Genomic DNA, 20,806 nt, shown 5'->3' with positions numbered 1-20,806 from the left:
GATAAAGCAGGAACAGTCAGGTGCGAAAGAGATTAGCTGGAGGCTCGTGTTTAATGTAATGGCTTTATGGTGTGTCAAGCCCTGATGCTAATCACAGGTGGCCAGAGGACGGGGAACTCGTGAGACCGGACTGACCTGGGGCAGCGGAGCCAAGCTGCCCAGGTCACAGAAAAGTCAAAGGAAAGCACATGTGCTATGTAGCCTATGTGAGGGCAACCATAAGACGGCCACCGCTTTAAGATGGAACCCACGTAGTGATGTATAATAACGTATACACAGTGCATTCATAGCTAAAACGTTACACAAAGCACTTGTACATACCGCATTAACCATTCGCGGTTCACTAATACCGGGATAGACAGGGGTAGGGCCCTGCCTCCTACGCAGTCCCAGATTCTAAAGTACAACAGACCCTCCTTTTGCCCTTACATAGGCAATAACTATACTCATTTCAATCCGAGTCTAGGTCAATATTCACGAAGTCATGGAGATGTTGCTGTAGCATCATCCTATTACTTAGCTCGTCCCTCGATACAGGTTTCCTTACACATAATGTAGCACAGAGGCCACATATCGCAGGAGCACACTGTATGCACAGACAGAACAGGAAAAGGATGGCTAAGATCATTCCAATGACCATCAGAACTTTCCAACCCCAGGCAGATATCAGTTCCCAGAACCACCCCACCAGTGACCAATCTCCTTTATCCACGTGTATGGACTCAGATATTTTATGTAGTTTGGAGATGGCTTGATAAACTGTTGGAGCGTTGTCTGGTATGAAAATGCAACAACTAGATTGGATAACCTTACATACCCCACCGCGGTCTGCAAGTATGACGTCTAGAACCATGCGGTTCTGCAAAGTCATGAGGCGATCCGCTTGGAGCTCAGCTGTCAAATTACCAAGGGCACCAGCCGTAACATTAACAGTGGATTCAACCACACGAGTCAGTTGTCTCAGGTTCCTACTATTAACCATAGGTCCCCAAAACGGCAGGAAACCCAAAAAGAAATCTCCCGCTTCCTGACCGGCAGTATCCTCCTTACTAATCACGCCTCTCACAACTCTGGTCTTGTGATAGTCGGAAGCAGCAGTGAATGTTGGCGGTAGCAGATTTGCAATATAACATGTGCCCGAGAAGTCAGGGGGCAACCATGTATATGCTCGGTCATTGCAGATAAAATATGTACCCTTGGCAGCCAAAAACGCAGGGGAAAACTGTGACGGAAAAGTGTACGTTTCAGTACAGTCACTTCTTCCCAGTTGAGCTCTAGGATTCTGACCATTACCTTGCAAACAGAACCGACCTATGTGGGGTACGACCCAGATTGGGGATGAGATTTTTCGCTGTCTTTCACCCAGACTAATACTATACCCCGTCGCGTTCCACCCTACATAAGCTCTCAATTCTTCTTTGGGAATAGATGAGTATGCGTCGATATCTCTGCTCATATCGGCAACTCCTTTCATTAAAGCTTTGTTATTGGTGCTAGGTCTGATGGAACGCGGTTGTCGCGGGGAGTAGGCATCTAATGCAAAGAGAAACATGGTCTGGAATGCCCATGACGATCCATTGTAACTAAACGGCAGCACTAGATAGGGAATACCCTTATTAATGGTATGTGGCATTAAACCACACACCCAGCAATTGGTTGTATTCATGACTAGTTGGTGCTGGTGCAGGAGCTGAATAAACGAGTTATTCACAAACTCTGATCGTCTAGCTTGTTCGTGTTCAGGCAGAGGGTGGAAAGAGTGTGAGGAGATAGTAGGAGGAGGTATAGGCTGTACAGTGGGTGCAATGGGCTCTTGAGAGGAGAAGAATACAAATCCTACAGTAAACACTACCATACTACATAATACAAACAGGCATAAAAATACAAAACGTTTGCTCTTCATTATTTTACACATTCTTGCTTTAAAGTTCATTTCCTCAGCGGGTCTCTCCATCTTGAAAAACTCCATCCTCTAATCGTGCCGCTCGCGGCGGGTGAGTATCTTCTGCTAAGGAGTACGCCTGTCAGTCCAGGGAACACCCTAGACCAACCAGAACCGTTGACCTAACGTCTTCGGCCTGTACCCCAAAGTCTTGGCAACGCGACCCTGCGGCTGAACCCGGATGGTGGTTCGAAAAACAAAAATCAAGAAAGTCCTTCAGATGGGAGAGCTCTGGTTATCAAAAAATAAAAAGGTAAAAGAAAAAGAATATTTATTTGTCCATAGGCCTTGGTCTTAGATTATAATGAAAACGGCCAGGTACTGTCTGATCTTGATACAAGAGTTCAGGCTCTGTAGTGTCCAATCGAATTGACGGTGGCACAGCTTCTTGCAAAATATCGTCACTCTGTTGTGCTGAAGTTGTGCCCTTTATGCGTGCATCACTGAACGGCACAAAACGAGGTACAGTGTCTGTTTCAGAGTCAGCGATACCCTCCTGGACCCACTGGTCATACGGCAGAGGCAAAGGTATCCTTTTAACATGGGCGCCGTGGATCCAGTTCTTCTTCCCCTTTACTCGAACAGCTGATCTTGTAGATAGAAGTACGAGATGAGGGCCGATCCAACGAGGCTCATCGTTGCTCTTGCGCTGGAAATTTTTCACCAAAACCCACGTGCCAGGGTCGATAGGGTGTCCTGGAGCCTCAGAGGCCTGGAGAAGAGTATCGTGCACCTGTTGGTGTAAAACACGCAATTTAGCCGTCAATTCGTACAAATAATCAAGCAGTACTGGATGTTCGATTTCACTGAATTTTGTCGGTCTTGGCACACCCCATACATTAGCCGGGCGGCCAAAAACGACCTCGTAGGGACTAAGTCCCACTCGTGAATGCACAGTCATTCTGGTGGACAGGAGTGCTAGAGGCAGAGCGTCAGGCCATTTAAGACCTGAGCTCGCTTGGATTTTGGCCAGCTTGAGTTTTAGAGCGCCATTGTAGCGCTCTACTAATCCAGCTGATTGGGGGTGATTTGCAGCGTGGAATTTCTGCTTAACCCCTAATCCCTCACACACATTCTTCATCACTTGACCCACAAACTCACTCCCATTATCACTCCACACCATTCTTGGCATTCCAAACCTAGGGAAAAATTCCTTCACAAGGGCTTTGGCTGTGGATAGAGCAGTGTTGTCTTTTAGGGGATACGCCTCTATCCATTTTGAAAAAGCGCAGACAACCACCAATACATATTTCAGGTTGTTGCACCTTTCCATGTGGATAACATCTAGCTGCAAAACTTCAAATGGATATGATGGAGGCGCAAAATGACCAGCTGGAGTTGGGGTTCCCCTACCAGGTTTGTACTTCAAGCATACCATACAATTCTTGACCACATTCTCTGCACACTTAGGAATTCCAGCATTCTGCCATACTGGAGCCAACAATTTACAGATTCCTTTCGTACTGATATGTGCCATTCCATGTGCCATAGTAACCACTGGAAGCACATATGCATCAGGTAACAACCATCGCCTATGTTCTGACAAATCAATCCAACAACCATTCTCATCCAACTTACCCATACTTTCTCTCCACTTGCTCAACTCTTTCTCTGTGGCTTCAGCCTGAAGGGACTTTACACTCTCTATTGTGTTTTCACACATTCCAACATCACCAACCCATCTTGCAGGGCCTGCAACATACATTCGAGTCTTTACATCTTTTGCTGTTTCTTTCGCGGTTTCATCAGCAAACGCATTACCACGACCAACATCATCAGTGATTTTCTTGTGCGCACTGCATTTCATAATCGCAACTTGTAACGGTAGGGTCAGTGACTCAAGGAGATCATTCACCAATTTGCCATTCTGAATCTTAGCTCCATGCGAAGTCAGGAACCCACGTTCTTTCCACAATCACCCAAAACTATGAGCCACGCCAAAGGCTTACTGGCTATCCGTATATATGTTCACTTTCATTCCTTCAGACAACACGCATGCTCTTGTAAGGGCAATCAGTTCTGCTGCTTGAGCCGAATTATGTGGCACACGCGCAGTTTCCACAATCGTGTGCAAAGTCGTGATAGCATATGCAGCAGTCGTATCACCATTTGGAAGCTTGAAACACGAACCATCTACCCATAAAGTACCATCACACTCAGTCAGGGGAGTATCTTTAAGATCTACTCTCCCTTTCGTCTATTCTTCGGTTCTGAACAGGCAATCATGTTGCTCAATCTCATCTAGGTCTGCTGGAATTGGTAATAGTGTAGCTGGATTCAACGTGTTGCATCTCTTTATGTGTATATGATTTGCTAACAGTGTCAGCTCATAACCAGATAATCGCGCACTAGTTAAGTGTTGTGTCTTGGTCCTGTTTAACAATGTGTCCACAGCATGTGGAACCATGACAATCAATGTATTATCCATTACTAGGCCAGCAGACTGTCGAATAGACATAGCTGCGGTGGCTGTAGCTCTCAGACAACTTGGCAATGCCCTCGCTACCGGGTCCAAGGTTGACGAAAAATATACGCATGGACGCGGTCTATCGCCAAAAGGCTGTGTTAACACTGATAATGCGCAACCATCTTTCTCATGAACATACAATGTAAAAGGCTTGCTGTAGTCAGGGGTACCCAACACAGGAGCTGAACATAATGCATTACGCAATTCCCAAAAACTTTTCTGACACTCTTCAGACCATGGGATAGGATTCGGTGTGTCTTTACATGTTAATGCTAACAAAGGTTTTGCCAACAAGGAAAAATTGGGAATCCAATGCCTACAGTATGAAGTAATGCCCAAGAAAGCACGCACTTCTCTCTGTGTTCGTGGCACACTCAACTGTGCAATGGCTTGAATTCGTTCTGGGGTCAGTTTCCTTCCCTCCTTCGATAAGAGATGACCTAAGTAGGTCACTTCTTGTCGACAATATTGCAGCTTTGAGAGAGACACTTTGTGATGAAAGGCAGACAAATGACGCAACAATGACAAGGTAGCGTTTTTGCAAATCTTTTCAGTATCCGCGGCGATTAGTAAATCGTCGACGTACTGAATGAGGATAGCGCCACTAGGTAAAACAAGTGCATCAAGCTGCGCTTTTAAATCCTGACTGTATATTGATGGACTCTCACAGTAGCCCTGGGGAGCGCGTTTAAAGCGGAAGCTGCGACCTCCTAAACTAAAGCCAAAAATGTCTCTGCTCTCCTCTGCAATTGGGATGCTAAAGAAAGCATTCTTTAGATCGATCACTGAGAACCATGCAGCGGAGGCTGGAATCATAGTTAACAAGGCAGTTATATCAGGGACAACTGGAAACTGTGGCACAACAATCTTATTAACCTCTCTAAGATCAATCACAAATCTGTAAACAGGTGGCTGTGAAGGGTCCGTTCGTTTTAAGACAGGTAAAACAGGACTATTGCAAACGTTGCCTCTTGTCTCTTCAATTACATCCTTTTTAATCAAATCACTGACAATTGCTAACAATGCTCTCTGACCTTCATTGGAGATCTTGTACTGGGGAATACGTGGCAATCTGACATTGGCTTTTAAAGTGACCACATATGGCGGTATTTCCAAAAGACCCACATCATTGGGACCAGTAGCCCAAAGGACATCCGGAAGGGATGACAATTCAGGTGGCATTGCATTTTTAGACAAATACATCGGGGAAATCACTTTCTTGCCTAATGTAAGTTGTACTCCTGAGGGAGAACAATATAGCGTTGCATGCAATCTTTTTAGCAAATCTAATCCTAGCAAATTTTCACCACAACCTGTTGTTAGGATGAGGGGTGCTTTTAGCTCACAAGGTCCAACAGAAAGTGACATAGGACTAGAAATCGGGTTCCTAACTGGGGCGCCAGAAAAACCTACTGAGACATTCATTTCGCCAGACAAAGGCGCGCCAGGGAGTTTTGAATGCATAATTGAACTCTTTGCAGCACCAGTATCCAGCAGAAAAGGCTCCGTTACATTTGCTGTAGTTACTTTAACATAAGGTCCGCTCTGATCCACTGGCACTGAAACAACTCCCTCTCTCTGTCTACGGCTGTCCTAGTAATTGTTATCTTCTACATTGTCATCTTCTGCATAATAATCATTATTGTAGTACTGAGCTGTATTACCAGTCGCGTTGGCTTGCTATTTATGGTATTTTGAGGCGGAAGAGGACGCGCGTTCTGGGGAACATTTCCACGCCCTCTGCCTCTAGGAGCTTGCTGACCACCTCTACCTCTTGCGCCATACGCATTACTGTTACGCTGCATTAATTTAGGGCAACTATATTTAAAATGACCTTCCTCTTTGCAATATGAACATTGGTTGGGACCTACAGGGATTCATGGTTGATAATACCCATTCATTTGCTGATTACTCTGAAACTGTTGGGGCTGCTGATAGATACCTTGTTGTTGGAGGGAGGACCACCGGGGGGTCGGGGGGACTACTCCGGGGCACCTTCCTACCGCAAAGTTATAGCCGAGCGCCAGCCTGGTACGGGGTGGCTCTGCGCCAGACCTTGCGTGCTGGTCTCAAAGCAGCTCGGACGTGGAGAGCCGCGACGGGGTCTGCAGGGCTCGGGTGGTAGTTCCGCTTGGGTCGAGCCGCGACACAGTCAGCAGGGCTCCGGTGGTAAGTTCAACAAGGTCGGGCCGCGACAGCGTCAGCAGGGCCCCAAAGGTTCGTGAAGGTCTTTAAGCACGGTGGAGCCGCGACGTCGTCAGCAGGGCTCAGAGTGTGGTTTCAGGATGAGTCTTTCTCCGTAGGGTCAGTGTCCATCTGGGAGAGGACCGCCCCAACCCCGTACTCCGAGGCATCGGTCTGAACCACAAATTCCTTGCTGTAGACAGGGGCCTGTAGCACAGGGGCAGCGCACATGGCCGCCTTGAGGGCTTCAAAAGCGGTCTGACAGCGGGGCGTCCAGTGCACCGCCTTGGGCTGTTTCTTGGAAGTGAGCTCCGTGAGGGGCCCCACAATACTGCCATAATCCTTATTAAATCGCCGGTAGTAGCCTGTGAGGCCTAAGAAGGCCCGGACAGCGGTTTGGGTTGCGGGGGGCTCCCACGCCTGGATGGCATCGACCTTCAACTGGAGGGGCGCCACCTGGCCACTCCCCACCTGATGGCCTAGATAGGTCACAGATCCTTGACCGATCTGGCACTAACCGTGAGCCCGGCCCTTTGGAGAGCGGCCAGGACTTCTCCGAGGTGTCCTCGGTGCGCGGCCCAGTGGTTGCTGAAGACTGCAATGTCGTCGAGGTAGGCCGCGCTGAAAGCTTCTAGCCCGGCCAGGACCTTGTTCACCAGCCTCTGGAAGGTCGCTGGGGCGTTCTTCATACCGAAGGGCATCACCCGAAAGTGGTAGTGCCCATCGGGGGTGGAAAAAGCGGATCGTTCCTGGGCGCCGGGGGTGAGCTTGATCTGCCAGTACCCAGCGATGAGATCAAGGGTGCTTAGGTAGCGGGCGGCCCCTAAGCGATCGATCAGCTCGTCTGCCCGTGGCAGGGGGTGGGCATCGGTCTTGGTGACTGCGTTCAGGCCCCGGTAGTCTACACAAAATCGGAGTTCCGGGGGGGTGCCGGGGGCGGAGGCCTTCGGCACCAAGACCACAGGGCTGGCCCACGGGCTGTCGGATGGCTCGATGACTCCGAGGGCGAGCATCTTGGAGACCTCGGTCTGTATGCAGGCTCGGACTCGGTCGGGTACTCTGTAGGCGCGGTGTCGCACAGGGGGGCTGTCCCCAGTGTCCACGTCGTGGACGCACCAGGGGGTCACCCCGGGCGTGAGAGAGAAGAGGGCAGCGAAGGGTTGCAGCAGCTTCCGGCAGTCATGGCGCTGTTCTGGGGTCAGGGTGGCGGAGAGGTGGACGCCCTCCAAGGAGCCGTCTTGGCCCGAGGACCCCAGGAGGTCGGGTAGGGGCTCGGAGTCGCTTTCGCCCCCATCGTCGGTAGCCAGCAGCAGGCTTAGTTCGGTCCGGGCAAAGTGGGGCTTGAGCCGGTTGGCGTGTAGGACCCGGAGGGGGTTCCTTGGGGACTCCATGTCGACCAGGTAGGTGACGGGGCTCTTCCTCTCAACCACCTTGAAGGGCCCGGTCCATTTGTCCTGCAGGGCGCAGGGGTCCACGGGCGACATGACCCAGACTTGCTGGCCCGGCTCGAACTCGATGGTCGAGGCATTTTCGTCATACCAGCGTTTCATGTCTTCTTGGCTGGCTTCGAGGTTGGCTTCTGCCAGGGCCCGGAACTTCCGAGTCTGGTTCCGCAGGGCCAGGAGGTACCGGTAGACGTCGGGGGGGGCATCTTGGACGTTCGCCTCCCAGCCCTCCTTCACCAGGCTGAGGGGCCCTCGGACGGGGTGCCCATACAACAGTTCGAAGGGGCTGAAGCCCAGGGATTTCTGTGGTACCTCTCGATAGGCGAACAGGAGGCAGGGCAGCAGGACGTCCCATCTCCTCCTCAGGGGCTCTTCCAGACCCTTGATCATCCCCTTCAAGGTTCTGTTGAACCGCTCGACCAGTCCGTTCCCCTGGGGGTGGTAAGGGGTGGTGAATTTGTAGGTGACCCCACATTGTTGCCAGAGGGATCTCATGTACTTCGAAATAAAGTTCGTACCCCTGTCGCTCACCACTTCTCGGGGGAACCCCACCCTGGAGAAGATGCCCATCAGGGCCCGGCCCACCACTGGAGCTGTCACAGTGCGGAGTGGGATGGCCTCGGGGTATCGGGTGGCGTGGTCGACCAGTACCAGGATGAAGCGGTGTCCCAGGGCGGTTCGGGGTTCGAGGGGCCCCACGATGTCGATCCCTACTCGTTCGAACGGGGTGTGGACGGCTGGAAATGGTTGGAGGGGGGCCTTGACTCGACCCCCAGTCTTTCCGCTAGCCTGGCAGGTCTGGCAGGACCGGCAGTGGTGGTCCACGTCTCTCCGCATTCGGGGACAATAGAAATGGGTCACTAGGCGGCTGTAAGTTTTGTCTCGCCCGAGGTGTCCAGCGAGAGGCACGTCATGCGCCAGGTTCAGGAGGAACTCTCGGAATCGGAGGGGAACCACCAACACCCGGCCGGCTCCCAGTTCGGCGACTTTCTGCTCGCTATACAACAAGTCATTGTCCCAATAGATCCAGTGGGTTCCCGTGGGGTCCCCCGAGGCCTGGGCGGCCGCTTGCTGTCGGGCCCCCTCAAGGGACGGGCAGGCCTTCTGCTCTTGCTGGAATTGTTCGCGGGTGGGGCCCCCGTCGTGGCGCCACGGGGCCAGCTCGGGGATCTCGCTGAGGGAGGCGGCCTCGTCGGGGGAAAGTTCGGATGGCCCGGCCTCATCGTCAGGCTCCTCCGTGCCGGAGGAGGGTGGCAGTTTTTGACCCGTAGGCTCGTCGGGGGCCGCTGCAGCGGCTGGTTGGGCGGCCATGGACCGGGTGGTGGCGCAGGCCCACTCGGGCAGCCCTAGCATCCCCAGATTCTCTCGGCGCTCTACCTGGGCCCAGGGGGAGCTCTCTAGGTCGTTCCCCAGGAGGCAGTCCACTGGGGCGTCGTCGCGGACAGTTACTTTTAGGGTGCCTGACACTCCTCCCCACTCGAAGGGGATCCTGGCCCTCCGGCACATGCTTTCGGTGTTGTCCGCGGTCCGGACAGGGCATAGGACATGCGGCAGGATTTGTTCGGGGGTCACCAGGTGGCAGCGGACAGCGGTCACACTGGCCCCAGTGTCCCGGAGGGCTTCGGCCCGTTGTCCATTGATGGTGACCCACTGCTGGTACTTCTGGGTGTTGCTTCGGAGGGCAGCTCGGGGCACCATTTCTCGGGAGCCCAGGCATACGAGTGACATGGCATCTGGTTCCCACTCGGGGGACCCGTCGTCGCGGTTTTCCTCCTCTTCCTCTCCTTTCCCCAGGGCTGCGGCGGCTATTTGTCGGGGAGGGGGCTCAGCGGTCCCGTTCCGTCGTTTCACGGGGCAGGCCGGGTCGCTCGCATAGTGGCCTGTCTGTTGGCAGCCGAAGCAGGTCACTGTTGGTCGGGGTCCAGGCCTGGCGATGGGGATCCCCCTTCGGACCAGGGTCGGGGACGTGTGGTTGGCGGCTTGGCCTCGTGGCGGGCTTCTGGGCGGCCCGGCCGGGAATTCTCGACTGCGGTGGGACCCCCTCCTCCGCCCCGCTGGCGAGGAGGTCCCGTGGTACTCCGTTGGTAGTCCCCCACGGGGTTCCGGGGGACCCGGGTGTTGACCCATCAGTCGGCTTCGGCGGCGAGCTTCCGGGGCTCGGTCAGCTTACTGTCCAGGAGGTGTTGCCTTAGTTCAACAAAGCAGTTGTTGGCGAGGTGCTCCCAGACAATGAGGTCGAACAGTTCGTTGTACGAGGTGACCTTGGTCCCTTTTATCCACCCCTCAAAGGCCCGGCTGAAGAAGTCCACGTATTCGACCCATGTAGTACCGGGGAGCTTCTTGCAGTCCCGGAAGCGCTGCCGGTACATCTCGGCTGATAGTCCGTAGCGTGTGAGTAGGGCTTCTTTCATGTGGTCGTATGATGTCATCACCGCGTCGGGGAGTTGCAGCAGGGTATCCCGGCCCTCGCTGAGGAACCTCCCCCATAGGCCGGCACCCCAATCCTTCCGGGGTACCCGATGGGAGGTCATGGCTACCTCGTACGCTCGGAACCACTGCTGGATGTCTTCGTTTTTGTAGTATTCCTTGACGACATCCTTGGGGATATGAACCTTTGGCTCGGTCAGTGGCAGAGCGTCCCGGGCCCCGGGGGTGCTGGTCTCCCCGTTTTGGATTTCAGTTCGAGTTCCTTGAGGCCCCTCTCGTGCTCGAGGGTTAGCCGTTTCTCTTCTAGTTCTCGATGCCGTTTCTTTTCTTCGATTTCCTCCTGCAGCCGTAGTTGCTCCAAGGCTAGTTTCTTCTCCGCCAGCAGGAGTTCACCGTCCAGCCGGAGTCGTGCGAGGTCCATTTCGTGTGTCCGGACCCTCTCCCGTTCTTGCATTTCTTCGTGGGATAGGCCGGCTTCCGGGATGCTTCGCCCCCCATCTGTCGGGGTTATGGTCGGTGGCAGGTTTCCGTCCCGGGCCGAGGTCCCTTCGGCTCGGGGTGGAGTGGCCTCGGATTCTGCCCAGGCTTTCAGGGCTTTCTGCATTTCTTCCTTGGTGCCCAATCCTGTGCTTGGGATCCCTTTGTCCTTGCAGAATTGTTTCAATTCTTTGTGGGTGTATTCTTCCAGCCTTTCCGGCTGGAAGGTTGCGGCCACGGTTGCTTCTTGGCCGTTCATGGTTCCCTTTCTTTTTCCGTCTGGTTAGGTAGTGGGTGTGTTACTTGCCTGTACGATTGCGTCTGGCTTGGATCCCGTCGCTGGCCACCAAATGTTGGAAGGAGGACCACCGGGGGGTAGGGGGGACTACTCCGGGGCACCTTCCTACCGCAAAGTTATAGCCGAGCGCCGCCGAGAAGCCTCCTAGGAGAGGTCCTTCTCCTGTGATCGTACTAGGCCCAGTAACACCACCACACAGGACTCCGTATCAGTTGCTTATCTTGGTACTTTATCAATGGTAGCACATTCAATATATTTACAGGGGGATCGAGTGATCCAGCAAGAGTCTCAATGTCTTTGTAGGGATAGGGTAGCGGGACAGTCTTAGTACCAGCCTGGTACGGGGTGGCTCTGCGCCAGACCTTGCGTGCTGGTCTCAAAGCAGCTCGGACGTGGAGAGCCGCGACGGGGTCTGCAGGGCTCGGGTGGTAGTTCCGCTTGGGTCAAGCCGCGACACAGTCAGCAGGGCTCCGGTGGTAAGTTCAACAAGGTCGGGCCGCGACAGCGTCAGCAGGGCCCCAAAGGTTCGTGAAGGTCTTTAAGCACGGTGGAGCCGCGACGTCGTCAGCAGGGCTCAGAGTGTGGTTTCAGGATGAGTCTTTCTCCGTAGGGTCAGCCGCGATCCGATCAGCAGGGCTCTTGACTCCGGGATACAACTGCTGTCTTGTTGCCGGGTCGCCCCAGATATAGGTCTGGAGCCCTTTGATGTCCGGACCCTTGCGCCCAGGGGGGCGGAGAGGCCGGGTTGGGAGCAGCCAGACGCCCAGCAGGAGAGGCGCCAGGCCCCAGAGAGCTGTGGGGCGATCGCACCTAGGTGTGGAAGGACGGTTGGGGGTCCCATCGATACTGCCCTCCGCCGGGAGTGGGGAAGTGTCCACGTGGTATCCCCCTGGCCAGGGGTTGGCGCCTCGATGTCGGGCCTCGCTGGGACCGAGGCCGGGTGGAGCGGGGTCACGTAGGCGGGTGCGTAGAGTCACGTACAATCCAAAATGGAGGAGCCCCGAGGTGCATGGGACCTCGTGCGGCTTAGCGAGGGGGAAAAGGACCACGCCACGAGGCCGGCTCCAACACTTGTGTTTGCCTATAATTATTCTGTCCTCCACGGTGCGGATAAGCCTGCTGCAAGAGGACCTTTGTTTTCAGTTCTTTCGTTTTCTTATCTGTTCTATCCTTCTCATCTTTGTCTCTATTCTCATAATACTGTGCAGTAGCCAGTATTTGCGCTGAAGAGGAAACAGCCCAAGAACTTTCTGAATCTTTTAATTTCTTACACAACTCGGGAAGTAGGTTCTGTACAAATTTATCAACAAATAACCGTTGGCCACCTTCAGTGCTCATGTCTTGACCACTGTGGTCGATACACGTTTCTTCAAACCTGGTGAAGAAATTAGACACTGTCTCATCTTTCTTCTGCTTACATGCGGATAGTTTATCCCAATTTACGCGCATCGCAGGCATTATAGTTTTCATGTAGGTAATAATTCGACCAGGGAGTTCTGCTACTAAAGGGTCAGGTTTCGCGCCACCAACTTGTCCAGCATCTGCAGCAATGATATTAGCCCATGTGTTACCCAATTCTGCAGCATGATCTACATTACGAATGGATCCCCATAAAGGCTGTGGAACAACATTCCCAAACAACATGTCTATGTCAGCCAGATTCATTACACATGATCCTACAGTTTGTGATAACTCCTTATAATAACCTGTAGGGTTTTTACGGGGGTCAGGCAATGTCTGTTTAAGCGCTAAGACCTCAGAACGCTTCCAAGGGACATGCACCCAAACACGCTGAAAATGTGCTGGAGCAGCAGCAATACCTTGAGCGGCATTAGCCGCAACTGCTTCTTTCCATACCGGAGGGACTTCTCTCATAGGGTATTGTCGCGCTTTTCCCTTCTTCCCCACAGGGAATTCCTGTTCGAACAATGATTGCTGACAATCCCCATTTCTGAGGGACAGTAAAATCGCAACTGCTTTATCTACATTGGGACCCACAATTATACCTGTTTCAAAATCAAATCGCACTCGACACAATTCCTGTGGGTTTGGGTTTGCACCATTATCCTCCAATTCCTCACAGAGGAATTCACACATCCTATCAAAGACATACCTCTGCTTTGGGGCATCCCATTGGTGAAAAACGTTAACAACTGATTCCACATCATAGAGTGAAGGGAAACCAATCCACCTACGCGCCAGATGATCTAACACCTCTTTCTCGTCAGGACCAGGCAGCTGACTGCGCAATTGCTTACGCTGTAAGGCAGGAGTCGCACTAGATGACCCAAAGAGAGGCGACATTACACTAGTAACTACATTAGCTAGTCATTGTCGTGCTGAAGGAGAAGTTGAGGCGAAAACGGGGGGATAGACAGAGGGAAGAAAAACAGATTCAGATATAGGTACCTGGGTAGTGTAAGAAGGAGCGCCAGGGGAAGCCGCTGGCGTGCTAGGCAAAGTCGCAGGAAGCGCGGGGGTAACAGGTAACAAAACTGGTGGCCCTTGAGAGGGCTGCACTGCAGGGATAGGAGCCAGCTGAGGAGGAGCTGGCGGCTGTGGGAATGCTTGCGGCATATTTACTGGAGGCTGCGCATTTACAAGCTGTGGAGGCGCGGTGGCATTTTGCGCATACGGGGGTGGTGAACTTAGCAAATGGGACATTAGGGAATCTTTCTCTTTCTCTTTTGTCTCATCTTGCACAAGGGGTGACAAAACAGGGTAACATTTATCGATCCCTAGTTTGCGCTGTCTGTGCAATGCTCATTCATTTGTTCCTCCTCATTATCTTTAAATTGCACGGCTGCTTGCATCACTGACATACCTCTCTCTCTCTTATTCCTTTTCGCTAGCTTAATTTCCTTCTGTTTGGCTTCCTTTCGCCATAGGCGGAAAGAATCAAACATCGCCGGCCGGGCTTTCCTTTTAAACAATTTAACTTCCAAATTATCTAAGATATCTGTATCGAAACTACCATTTTGGGGCCATTTTAAAACACCGTCCTTTCTGGTGTATCGGATCCATACTTCATTATATGCAATGGGGCCCACGCCATGTTTTACATAAAGCTCATAAGTTGGAGTTCCAATTGGAGGAACCGGACATGAATCCTCCAACTGGAAATCCCTTCTACAACTTAAACAAGACCAATTACCAAATACACTAGCACCAGGCATCTTCGCTCACTAGTCTAGTTCCCAACTTCAGAGGATTATCGATTACGATAGTCTCGTGAATACACGAGTCCTCTGGCTTTGGGGTTTGCAAACTCCAAATCAAAATAATCCCGAAGGATACCAAATTCAAACTGGGAGACGCTCCACTTATACTTAACTGAATATCGATGATCAATGGCGTCACCAGAAGACTCTCTCGATTGTTTCGCTCTACCAAAATCGTCAAGGGTCCAAAACAGGGCGATTAATCAGGGCAGCAGTCCTTCGTAGCCGTCGCGACGCGGAAAACCTCGCAGAAAAGACTTTCGGACCACGTCGACATGCAGGGGTCGATGAAGTGGCGGCCTTCCTCCAGAATTTCCACACGAAGCTCCTCACGAACCTCTGGCTTGGACCGGTACCGCTGAAATCGCGCCGAGTTGGGCGCCAACTGAAGTACTGGGAATTTTAAGCCCAGCGGTGCAGGGGAACACACCCTATGACTTCGGGTTCTTCCTGTTTCAGACCTACAGAAACACAGAGTCTTCTGGGTGAAGTCAAAGATCAGTTTATTGGCTGCAGACCAATTACAGGTATCCTAGAAGTACAACAGCGTGTATGTTCTCAGGAGACTGCTAAAAATCACAGAAACGGGCTTCTCCTTAAATACAGAATATCCTGCTTCAGGCATACATTCCTTGTTTTATGGCATGGTCATTTATATGTATACATTTCAAACGAAAAGGCAGAGTCATGATGACCATCCCACATTCCAGTTAAGCCAGCCCTCAATTATTTACCCAGCAAGGCTCAGATCCCACATCAGATATCGATAGGCCCCAATAAACATGAGCATCTCCTGTTTGGAAAACAAGCCATAAAGCAGGAATAGTCAGGTGCGAAAGAGATTAGCTGGAGGCTCGTGTAGGATGAAAGGACTTTATGGTGTGTCAAGCCCTGATGCTAATCACAGGTGGCCAGAGGACGGGGAATTCGTGAGACCGGACTGACCTGGGGCAGCGGAGCCAAGCTGCCCAGGTCACAGAAAAGTCAAAGGAAAGCACATGTGCTCTAAAAGGCCCGTATTTGCTTCATGCTATGTAGCCTATGTGAGGGCAACCATAAGATGGCCACCGCTCTAAGATGGAACCCACGTAGTGATGTATAATAACGTATACACAGTGCATTCATAGCTAAAACGTTACACAAAGCACTTGTACATACCGCATTAACCATTCGCGGTTCACTAATACCGGGATAGACAGGGGTAGGGCCCTCCCTCCTACGCGGTCCCAGATTCTAAAGTACGACAGCCATATTCTTGTGAATCCCTACGTTTTTTAAATGATGTAGTGCAGCACTGCTAGGTTGCATGCAGCGCTGCGCCATTTCTTTATAACTATGCCCCCTTGTTAGTACTTCATACATACTTAAGAGGCATGCTCTTGACTTTGCTCAGTCCCTGTATACGAGTTATGCATACACTGTAAGAAAGTCAGATGTGTTGGTCTTTAACAATATTTACACAAAATAAATTGCATTTTGTAGCGCTTACTACCACTGACATTTTATAAAGCAACTCATCCCAATGCAGGATGCCGGAGAACTTTACATCGCAAGTACATATTACATATGCAATAAATCATATACGTTTGTAAATCAATGTACAGGATATGTTGCATAAGATAGTCGGGGTTTCAAGGTGTAGAAGTCACATATCATCCGTCATAGCTCACTTTGCTATATTAGATGGATTAAAATGTGACTGCAAGTAACAAGAATTTCTGTGTTCAAAGCAGTAACCCTATTACCTAGCTTCATAAAAAATAATCTGTTATCTGCATGTTGCATGATGTGTTTTGCAGGAGACACATTTACCTTCAATGCTACTTTGAGTCCAAACAGGGGCTAGACAAAACACAGATCATCCCAGCATGTGCATTAACCTCCAGAGTTATCTTATCATTATTAGTCACTCAGATTGACTTGGAACACACAGATCCCTGCTGCAAGTGCCTTAACCTTATGGATATTTACAAAATTCAGGCTTTGCAACAGATTAAGCAGAACAGATTTAGCATCAATTTTCTTATTGTTGCCAATTTCTTTGTGGTAGAGTTTTAAAAAAATGTATAAGTTTAGGCCCAGATCTTGCATCGGTGTTGCATCACTTTTCTGGCACAACCCTGAGGCAAAAGCTGTTTTGGGATTTGCAGTGCCACACAAATCGCAATTTGTGTAAATTAGTAAACAAAAACAAAAAACTAATGCAAGACAGCACATTGCCCGGCCTTGTGTTACCTTACATCAGGTAGGCATTGGTGTTGCTTGGGCATTCCTGTGCATCCACTTATATTTTTATGCAAACCCATATTTGCAAAGACATGTGTACATAGGTTTGCATCAAGCTGGTAAGTCTACCTGAGACTGCTGTGACAAGGAGAAATATCTTTATTCCTCCTCATTATTTCCTCTCTGCATGTATGCTGCAATCTGTAGCACAGAATTTCGGGAGCTTATTTACAAGCCCCTTGCACCACCAGTACGTCACTTTTTCCCGTATTAAAGTGACGCCCCAGCGGCACAAGGCGCTTGTAAATAAGCCCCTGGGTCTCTGGTTGGGAGAGATTTGCTCCCTGTCCAAATAGGAACCACAATCTTAATCAGGATAAGTCAGATACACAACCTAAATTAACCTGTGCTCACCCGCTGGTAGCTTGGCACAGAGCGGTCAGGCTTAACTTAAGAGTCCATGTGTAAGGTATTTGTGTACACTTTAATTAAAGTAACACAGTGGAAACACCACAAAAAGACTCCACACCAGTTAAAAAAATAGAGAGTATTTATCTGAGAAAAACAAGACCAAAACAACAAAAAAACAATAAGTAGAGCTGGAGATATACATTTTTAAAGACTAAAGTGGAGTACAAGGCTTAGAAGTCAATAGCGCTTAGAGGTTACTTTAGGTCGTGCTGGAACCGGGTAAATCCAAAGTTCAGGCTGACCACGATGGAGGTAAGGCCGGCTACAAGACCCACAAAGGGCCCACTAAAAAAGTACCTTGGATGGAGCAATCATCAGCGTTGAAGTCTTGATGCGTCAGTTCTGATTCTCGCAGTCGGGATAATGCGTTGTCGTTGAGCCTCTCAGCCGGGCCCCACGTCATCGCAGTTGGGTCCTGTGTCAATGTCGAACCCTTCATGATACAGGTGCTGCCTCGAACCTTGCAGTATAGTCCCGCGTCGTCAACAAGCCACGCAGGGATGACCTTGAAGTGGGTCTGCATCGATTTTTGTGGAAAAACAGCTGCAGAACCCACTTTCAATGCCCAGGACTTGACTGGCACCTCTTGGCAGGGAAGAGTCCAGCAGCTTAAGAAGGGTTGAAGGCAGCCTTTGATGGCCCTGAGACTTCAAAACAGGAGGCAATCCCACAGGCCCTTGGAGAAAGTTTGGTTCAAGGATATGAAGAGCAGGTCCTGCAACACAGCAGCTCTTCTTCTTGGCAAAATATCCTTGGATCCAGAAGTGTTCTGCCGTCATGGTGTCAGAGGTCCAATACTTATACCCAATTTGGTCTTTGAAGTAGGGAAACTTCAAAGAGATGCTTTGAAGTGCACAAGACCCTGCCTTTCCTGCCTTGCCCCCATACTCACAACGGGGGGTATGCAACCCTTTTTGTTGGGACAGGCGCAGCCCTATTCAGGTGCAAGTGTCAGCTCCTCCCTCTCATCCTGCCTCAGGAAGGCACATCAACATACAGATGGCTACTCTGTCACACCTACTCTGCCTTTGTGTGTGGCTGTCTAGAGGGAATTCAGAAAGCCAGCTGTAACCCACCCCAGACATGTATTCTAGGAACAGGCAGCAGACACCAAATGGTTTAATTAAGAAAATGCCAACTGTCTAGAAGTGGAATGGTCAGAACTGCAATTTAAAAACAAACTTCACCATAAGTTTTTTTTCATTTTGAGTCCAGAGACGCCAAATGTGATTTTCCTGTATTGTCCTAATGGAAGGCTACACGTTTAAAATGTTACAAGGAAGTCCCCATGTTAACCTATGGAAGAGATAGGCCTTGCAGAAGTGAAAAATGAATTAAAGAGTACTTTACAACCCGAACATGTAAAAGTTAAACATACATGTCCAACATTTTAACTACACTGCACCCTGCCCATGGGGATGCTTAGGGCCTACCTTAAGGGTGACTTATATGGATTAAAAAGAAAGGTTTGAGCCTAGCAAGAGAGTTACTTTGCCAGGTCAAAACTGGCAGTTTAAACTTCACACATAGGCTCTGCAGCGGCAGGCCTGAGCTATGTTTAAAGTGCTACTTAAGTGCGCGACACAATCAGTGTTGCAGGCCCATTAGTAGCATTTAATTTGCAAGCCCTTGGCACATATATTGCGCTTTACTAGGGATTTATAAAGTAAATTAAATATGCCACTGCCAATTGTGGATATGTGAATATTATCATGTTTAGATTACAGAGCATATTCACTTAAGCTCTAGTTAGCACAGGTAAAGTGCTCATAATCCTAAAACCAGCAAAAACGATGTCAGCAAAACAGTAGGTCAGAAGGCAAAAAGTCAGGTGAAACCATGCCAAGAATGCCAAGTCTAACACACTCATACAAAGAGGAATTAGACTCATGGCAAACAAAACCAACAAACAAACAAACAAAAAACAAACTCAAGGCAGTGCAAGTGCTGTCTTGTGCTAACCGTGCTTCAGATAGGCATTACATGGGTGGTGCATCGACATTACTGTACATCCACTATGTATTTTGTGTACAAATAAAATACACAGTCTTCTTAAGACAGAAACACTATTTTTCCTGTGATCAGCTCTCGAGTTCCACTTCCCTGGGTTAAGGTTATTCCCTATTTATGTGAATCAACATTCCAAGCAAGGCCCTGCTAGTGACTGGATGCTACGTTAAAGGTGGTAGGCGTCCACACGCTCCTTCGCCTATGTGGTAAGCCTGCCTGAATCTGGCGACAGGTCTTGGGTCCTACTGGATTTTTGGGTAGTTGAATCATTGCTCTTTCTCCATGGGTACTGGATTTCTTCTCATTCATGGCTGCATGCTGCTCTAGGACGGCAGCCCTCTCACTTCACCACAGCCCCCCTCCTGACATACAGGGTTTGTGATAGGGCACACAGTAAAATGCCCCATTGATTCATAGCATTGTACAGGGTGGTGGCCATCTTCTTGATAGAGCAATGCACTAGGGCGACAGCCCTCAATCATCACCGCGGCCTCCACCTGGCATACGGAGGCCATGGACAGCACACAGGATTTCTGCATTCATTTTGTGCAATTCAGCCACTAAATGGACATTTTGTTATTTCTACTATTTGACATCAAAGGTTAATGTTTTTGTGGCCTAGATTTTTAATACCCTATTCCAAGAAGGAGGGAGAGATAAGTGATACAGGGTTCGCTCACCTTTACAAACACCAAACCATACAAAAACAACAACAGAGAACCCCTACCGTGATTAGCCTATCTCTCCATTCCCGCCCAAGGGGATCACCCTATGGTACTAAAAGGACTCTCACCCATTGGAGTTCCAAATGTCATGCTTCATCATAGATTCCTCGTCCAGATACCTAGTGTATCTCGGTGGACTCAACCTTGGTGGCCAAGGAAGCTCTTTGGTTATTGGGTGGGTTCCTAGATTTAAAATAGTCAAGGGTGTCTTGAGGGTTAATTTTATTTTCAAAGGGCAACCCAGATGGAGTTAAAAACAAGTGAGGATGCACTAAAGAAATAAGCATCCTCTGTATGCCTGGGTCAGCATGTTTCCACCATCACGCCAATGCCTCACCGAGCTAGTTGGCTTTCATTAGGACCTCACAAGGATCCTGTTAGTATTCTATTTATGTTCATTCATTTGTGAAACTTCCATGCACCATACTCAGACATACCATACATATCAACCCATTTGGTCCCTATGTTCGCATTCCGTTAGTAGTGTCCTATTCAGAGCTCTGTGATGGTAAGGAGGCAGGTGGACCTTGTAGTGAAACTTTCATCAAAGGTCTCCTCCCGGCTGTGAACCTATATGGTTCCTCCTTACCCCGCATTCTAGAATCTTATTATACATGGAGCAACATTACAGCCTATTAAATGAAACACAATAGAGAGATTTGCCTATGATCACAGAATTTGGTCAAGCTGGGGTCAAGCAGGTTTTCTGCTTCCACATTGTTCGTTCATCCATTAGATGAACATCGCCCCATTTCTTCTGATTTACATCAAATGTTAATGGTTTGTCTTTAATTCTTGGCACAAGAAGGTGAAGTGTGGGTGGCAGGCAGATGCCACAACTGTACACTTTCTCTTCAAATAAGGACTGCCTTGCATAATCCATCTTGCTCCTCCATGACCCAAATATTTCACT

This window comes from Triturus cristatus, chromosome 5_2 (assembly GCF_964204655.1).
Source record: "Triturus cristatus chromosome 5_2, aTriCri1.1, whole genome shotgun sequence".
Taxonomy (NCBI): domain Eukaryota; kingdom Metazoa; phylum Chordata; class Amphibia; order Caudata; family Salamandridae; genus Triturus; species Triturus cristatus.
Note: the sequence above shows the minus strand (reverse complement) of the source record.